At 43.1% G+C, this 7,192-nt stretch overlaps 1 protein-coding gene across 3 annotated transcripts in view; it reads left to right on the top strand.

Annotated features, from left to right (window-relative positions):
* The first annotated feature begins 321 nt into the window (after nucleotides 1-321).
* CIT (citron rho-interacting serine/threonine kinase) overlaps nucleotides 322-7,192 on the top strand; it is a 308,696-nt gene continuing 301,825 nt past the window's right edge. For all 3 annotated transcript variants that reach the window (XM_045296872.1, XM_004709562.2, XM_045296871.1), the window contains exons 1-2: nucleotides 322-407; nucleotides 952-1,026. The gene's annotated coding sequence lies outside the window, so the exon portion shown is untranslated. The remainder of the gene's footprint in view (nucleotides 408-951; nucleotides 1,027-7,192) is intronic.

Below are 7,192 nucleotides of genomic sequence, written 5' to 3'. Positions count from 1 at the left end.
CGGCGCCCAGGTGGCGCCGGCTGCTTTAACCCCTACGCTGCCTCACACCCGCGGCAGCGGCGCGCGCCGCCTGAGGAGGCGGGCGGCGCAGCCCTCACGGTCCCACCGGCTCGGGAGGCGCGGCCACGCCCCCGCCCCGCCCCCCGGCTTGCTCCCACCTCGGGCCGTGGCCCCGCCTTCGGCCTCGTTCTCACCGCGGGCGGTGGCCACACCCCCCGCGCTGTCACCTCGGCTGGGGGCCCCGCCCTCTGCCGAGCTGTCCCCACGAGGTACCGCGCCGCCCCCAGGGCCTCGATCACTCCACTGGGTGGTGGCACGTCTTCAAGTCCCGCGGAGCTCCGCCTGGTCATGGGCTCTTCTTGGATACCTGCTGGCCCAAGGGGCCTGAGGACATTCCTTCAGCTCAGGTGGTTTGCAGTCTGGAATTTAGTCCTGCGACCCCAGCACAGCTAAGCCGTCAGGAGAGGGAGCCCTGAGAGCAGGAGGGGAAGGATGACTCAGGGATATCAGGGACGAGATCATTCTGCACATCACCCCGAGAAATAGGGGTGATGTGCAGATATAGGGGAGGGGGGGGGACCGCTCACGGATGAGAATACAAAGCAAAGAATCTCCTTCGCAGTAACTCCCTCACTGCCGTGGAGTCAGTAGTGACCCCAGAGCCTGCAGGTATTAAAACAATCAATATATGCCCACCATGTCCTGCGTGTGGTGAGACCTGTAAGTGGGAATTCAGGGAGTCTGCCTTGTTTTTTTCCAGGCCTCCCAAGTTTTCCACATGCAGTCTTAGCATGTTTTTCTCCCTTGTTTTAGTGGGAAACGGTCGAGCTTTCCTCCTCTGACAGGTTTCCCACTCACACAGGTTCTGACTTTGTGCAGGTTTATTATACATTGTCCTGACTAATCCTCACTGGAACCTTACTATAATCACTGTCACTCTTCCCACTTTAGAGGCAGAAATGGAGGCCCGAGACCTTGGGGGCATTACACCTGACAGAATCCTGGCAAACTGACTGCAGAGTTCAGGTAAATCATGAATCTTTCTTCACCTATGAGAAGGCTGGAGGAAAACAAATGGCAATTTGTTGATGACCAAGATGGACTAAGTGCATGTAGATAGTCATTATGGGGAAAGGTTTTTGCAATGATCAAAATACAGATTGAATTGCCCACTGGGTGAAATCCAGATAGTGCTTGTTTTGACTGGTGCTGCTTGTCTCTGATTTTCCCTCGTGGATGGCAGTCCGTTTTTGAGTTGGACTATACTTTGGTTCTTTTCATTCCATTGAAATTTCAGGATACCAAGATGCCAAAACAGTCCATTTCACATGACTTTTGCCATTCATTGAGTTGCTTCCAACTCATAGTGACCCTGTGCTTAACAGAAGGCAATGTTGAACCCCGTCAGGCCATGTTCTGTTGTGATCCAGAGGATTTTCATTGGCTGATTTTCAGAAATCGGTTCCTAGGCCTTTTCTCCTATTCTGTCTTTGTCTGGATGCTCTGTTGAAACCTGTCCATCATGGGTGTCCCTGCTGGCATTTGAAGAGCTAGTGGCATGGCTTTCAGTATTATAGTAACACGCAAGCCACTGCATTATCGCAAACTCACGTGCCTTTTATTCCTCATTAAATTCAGAACCTGAGCAGCATTCACATATGCACATGGCTTTCTTCTCTCAGATTGAAGGTCAGCATCCAAAGGGTCCTAATCCTTAAGGATGGCTTTGCCCACTCTTGAATGGAAAAGCGGCAGATGATAGCAGGGTTCCACCATCTATCTTAAAGCTAAACCGTGGTGCTGTGCCAGCAGTGGAATGTCATGACAGTATTTAAGATGTTTACCTTAAGCAGAAATCATGGACCCGTGGTGAAATCCAGTAACAGTTCCTATTTATTTGTTTGTTTGTTATTTATTTCACAAAAGGACAAATTTCCCCCTATTCTATAGAGACATGCATATGAAGAGTAAACAGGATTCTTAACCTAAAGAGGTTCCAGCTATTTCATTTTCCTTGATGCAGACATACACAAGGGACTTTTGCTTGCTTTTCTTCAACTTCTCCGTTACTGTGAGAATGAACTATTACATTGCTAACTCTAGCTCTGGGGATCCTCCTCAACACGGTTCCACTGTCTAACATTTTTGGTGGTTAGGTGCCATTGTTCAGATCATGACCTACGTACAGCAGAAGGAAACACTGCCTGGGCCTGGGCCATCCTCACAGTTGTTCTTCTGTTTGAGTTCATTATTGTAGCCACTGTGACCATTGACCTTGTAGAGGGTCTTCTTTTTTTTTGCTGCCTTGCTGCTTTACTAAGCATGATGTCCTTGTCCAAGGACTGGTCTCTCCTGACAACATGTCCAAAGTACGTGAAATGAAATCTCGCTGTCCTTGCCTCTAAGGAGCATCTGGCTGTACTTCTTCCAAGACAGATTGCTTGGTTCTTTGAGCAGTCTGTGGTACTTTCAGTATTCTTCCCCAGCATCATAATTCAAAGACATCAGTTTTTCTATATAGTATTCTGTATTCATTGCCCAACTTTCACATGCATATGAGGTGATTGAAGATACCATGACTGGGTAAAGCGCATCTTCGTCCTCAAAATAACATCCTTGCTTTTTGACACTTTAAAGACCTCTTGTGCTACAGGTTTGCCCAAATACATTTGGGCAGATGTATTTTTGCCCAAATGCAACACGCCCTTTGTTATCTTGAGTGCGCCCTCCATGATCATTATGGTGGGTCCTAACAAGATGAAATCCTGGACAACTTCCGTCTTACCGCCATTTATCCCATTTATCCGCTGGTCTAGGTGGGAGGATTTGGATTTTCTATACATTGAGTTGTCATCCAGACAGAAAGCAAACAATCCTTGATCTTCATAAGCAAATGTTCAAGCTCTTTTCATTTTCAATAAGCAAGGTTATGTCATCTGCCTAGGGCGGCTTGTTATGAAGGCTTCCTCTGATTTTTACACTGCCTTCTCCTTAGGCAATGATAATTTTCTACTTGTGGACTTAGCCCTAAGCACTATGTCCCTGTGAGTAGTAAGAAGAGAGCAAGCAGACCATGGAGAAGTGTTTAGAGCAGTGGTTCTTACAGTTTTTAGTCTTAGCATCTCTTTTTTTTTATATGGTTTAAGTATTAATTTTATTTCCATCTTATAGATGAGAAAATTGTGGGTCAGAAATGCAATGGCATGTTTACAATAATCTGGGTTAGTAGCCACTTTTATCCATCATGACATTCTCTCAATGCTTACATGCCTGCTTCTCTGGGCAGTGTACTTCGGCATCTTTTAGTCTACCAGATGGAAGTGTTGGTTATGCATAGAAATTGGTTAGGAAGTAAGTATGAAACATTTTACAGGGCGCTTCAAACATATAACAGTTTGTAGTCTGAAGAGTGCATTTTAAAAAAAATTATTTTATTGGGGGATCGTACAATTCTCATCACAATCCATACATCCATCCACTGTGTCAAGCACATATGTATATTCGCTGCCCTCATCATTCTCAAAACATTTGCCCTCCACCTCAGCCCTTAATATCAGTTGCTCATCTCTTTACCCTCTTGAAAACTGCCCAAGATTTCAAAAACTTTTAGTTAGGTAGGCTATTGACATTGTATTAAAATTTAAAACAGATATCTAAAAATACTACAATAAACCATTTACACGTTAACATAATAAATTTACTTTTGTGAAAATAAACATATGTTCCCACCCCACCCTGCACAAAATGAGTGAGACTAGCACAACAAGTAAAGTAAAACTATGAAGAATATTAGTGAGAAGGATAGCGCTGTTTTTTTGAAAAGCTTTTTAATGTCTGGCTTCATAGAAAAAAGCTGGGTATTGATGTCTGTTCCTCTGGTTAACCTGTGGTGTTGCTGTTTTGATTGAAAGATAGGAAGGAAACAGAACCTCTTAAGACAGGTGGTCTGAAAAAGGAGGAGTATTTTAATAGTCTTTGAGAGCATTTAATTTTCTTTGTTAAGAAACCAATACTGGACAAATGAGAGCTTCATCAAGGTTCATGGATATGCAATTTGAAACTCCGTCAAGGAAATTCATTATCACTTTTCACTTTGAATGGATCCTCCACTCACCCATGTCTAACACTGTAAAATCATGCACTGGTCATTTGGAAAATGTTGGTTCATGGACTTTTTACAGATCTTCCATGTTCGATCACCTATCCCTATAGAATACATTTTAAAAATCACATTCATGAATATGCCCCCTGATCTTCTCAAAAAAGTTCTTCAAAAAACCAACATTTTATTGGGGGCTCATACAACTCATCACAATTCATGCATCCATCCATCGTGTCAAGCACATTTGTACATTTGTTGTCATCATCATCCTCAAACCATTTGCTTTCTGCTTGAGCCCTTGGTGAAAAGTTCTTAAATATTGAAAAGTTGTCAAGATAACTCAGATGAGTACAAGTTTTCCAAAATTCTTATCTTCAATAAAAATTGCATTTTATCACTGGAAACAAATATTACCAGCTGCTTTTCTTGCTACAACAAGCTTACTTTATCAGCTCTTGAAAAAGACGTCTGCCAGCATGGTTTGTTAGTCATTCTTTCGAGTACAAGCACGGCTAGTTCAGCATCATGCAGGTACAAGTGCTGCTACTCAAGGCAGCCATTGTCTTTCATTTACCATGCAGCAGAAGGGCTTATGGATACACCCTATTTCCTCACATGGAATTTTTAAAAAGTGTTTTTAAGGTCAGTATTGAATAAGTAATGTTCACTGTTTCTTGATAAACTGAAAAAACAAATTCCCTCCCATTGAGTTGATTTCTGACTCACCGTGACTCCATGATCAGAGTAGAAGATCTCCAGGGGTTTCCCAGACTATCTATCTTTATAGGTGTAAAAAGCCTCACCTTTCTCCCCCTTGGAGTGGCAGGTGATTTCTAACTGCTAACTGTAAGGGTGGCAGCCCTGCATGTAACCCACTACCCTACCAGGGCTCCGGATTTAATAAAAACAGTTATTTTTACTGTTTAAAAAAGAGAAAAGAAAAAGAAATGGAACTGGCTTTCCCTCACCCCTATCCCCTGTGAGGGCTTGGTAATGAGAATATCACGTGGCCAACATAGAATGGTGCCCTCTGCTTGGCGCTTTACACTCAGTAATCAGTACGTTTCACCACCATTGCTTTTGCACTGGTTTTTCACAACAGTAAGAACTGAAAATAGGATTAGACAATTAGTATTGTAATGAATAAAGTTTCACTATGAGTCAGAATCAACTCGATGACTTGGGATGGAATTCCTATTAGAGGGCTGTCAAAGAGTTGGGGGAAATTTTCGCTTATCTTTAAATTCCACTTTTCCACATGCTTTCTGAAGCCCACTTGCATTTGTATTAATACTGGTGTTGACACCTGGATCTTCTGATAGATTTGCATGTAACCCATTTTAATGCATCATGGATGCATTTCCACTTATACACATTATACCACAGTGGCAGTTAAATTTTATGTCAACTTGAACTTGTGTGAAAGTGTAAGGGAGGAGTCCAACCTATTAATCAGGTCACAGACTTATTTACCTCCTTGGGAATTTGGCCTTTTTATAAGAGAAGCACTGGGGACCTCTCTCTCTTGGCTTCACCTGCTTACTTAGATTCTGCCTCCAAGAGGGGCCCCTTGCTCACACCATGAAGCACCAAACCTGGACTTTTCCTTCTTTGAAATCTTAGTGACATGACAGCACTTGGAGTTTTTCCCAAGTTGATTATTTTTATTAACATCTTGATCCGTTAAAAACTGGAAAGTGTAAAAGACAAAACATTTTTGAGAAAATTTGTTTTGGAAAAGTCAAGTGTTGAAGAAACAGGAGAAGCTGGGAAAACATGTGATAAAGCAGCCCTATGGTTGATATTTTCATGTGGCAGTGACAAGTATGTGCTTAAAAAAAAAAAGCTGTGTATTTTACTTACGAACGGCTGGCAGAAACATGTAAGTCTAAAAATCCACTCCTAAGGAAGAAAAATATTATCCAAAAGCTTTCCGTATTTTTTAGATGTGAGTATTTTGATTGCTGACTACCACATTAGTGGGGGAGGGATCCCGTGCTACAGGCCAACCACACCCACTGCTGCCAAGTTGATTCTGACTCATAAAGACCCTAAAGGCAGAACAGCCCTGCCCAGTAGGGTTTCCAAGGTTGCAAATCCTCACAGGAGCAGACAGGATCATCTTTCTCCCATAGCACGACTGGTGGGTTTGAACCACCGACCTTGCAGGTTGCAGCATAGTGCTTAACCCACTGTGGCACCAGGTTCCCCTCTCCTGGGGGAATGGCCAAACACGCAATACCCAATTCGGGACAGATGAGATCAGTAGCCAAATACACAATACCCAATTCTGGACAGATGAGATCAATTCTGGACAGATGAGATCAGATGAGATTATTAGGCGTGTATGCTAGTAGCCAGGAAGGAGGACATGCCGCCCAGGGCCACTGGAGGCTTCTGCTGGAAGCAGAGTGACCAACCAGGGCCTGTGTCAAGAGTGTGAGCTTCACTCCTCGCTTGCCAATGGTCGTGTGATTGACTGGAGTATTTCTGCAGGCCAGCAGGAAACTGAAACTGGAGGATTAAGCAGGAACTGCGCTTAGTGCCTCTGACACCAAGGAACTAAACAGGAGGACTGTTTAGCTAACAGGAACCTGATGCCATAGAGGTTAGGGGTTGAGTTGCTAACTCCAAAGCCAGCAGTTTGAAATCGTCAGCTACTTCTTGGAAGAAAGGTGAGGCTTTCAGCTCCCATGAAAAATTACACAGGGTCGCTCTAAGTCAGCATCAACTCTGTGCCATTGAGTTTGGTTTTTAATTTTGGTTTGGCTCAAGGACCTATCTCCTAGGATCAGAGTGGGGAGGGGAATTGGAAGCCCTCTTGATTTTAAAAGATGTCAAAGCAGCACATAATATTGAACCTTAATATAAAATTTTTGGAAATTAATATTGGTTCAGAGTTTGTTTTTTAAAGCATTGTGCTTTAGGCAAAAATTCACATAGAAAATTAGTTTTCCAATCAATAGTCTATACACAAATTGTTTTATGACTATTGTGTTAGTCTGGGTAGACTAGAGAAACAAATTCATAAACACGCATATGTATATAAGGGAGAGGTTTATATACAAGAGGAATTGAACATTGAGAAAA

The sequence above is a fragment of the Echinops telfairi genome, unplaced genomic scaffold (genome assembly GCF_000313985.2).
Source record: "Echinops telfairi isolate 266 unplaced genomic scaffold, ASM31398v2 ScPeMD7_7412;HRSCAF=8450, whole genome shotgun sequence".
NCBI classification, from domain to species: domain Eukaryota; kingdom Metazoa; phylum Chordata; class Mammalia; order Afrosoricida; family Tenrecidae; genus Echinops; species Echinops telfairi.
Note: the sequence above shows the minus strand (reverse complement) of the source record. Positions and strands in the feature narration are given on the sequence as shown.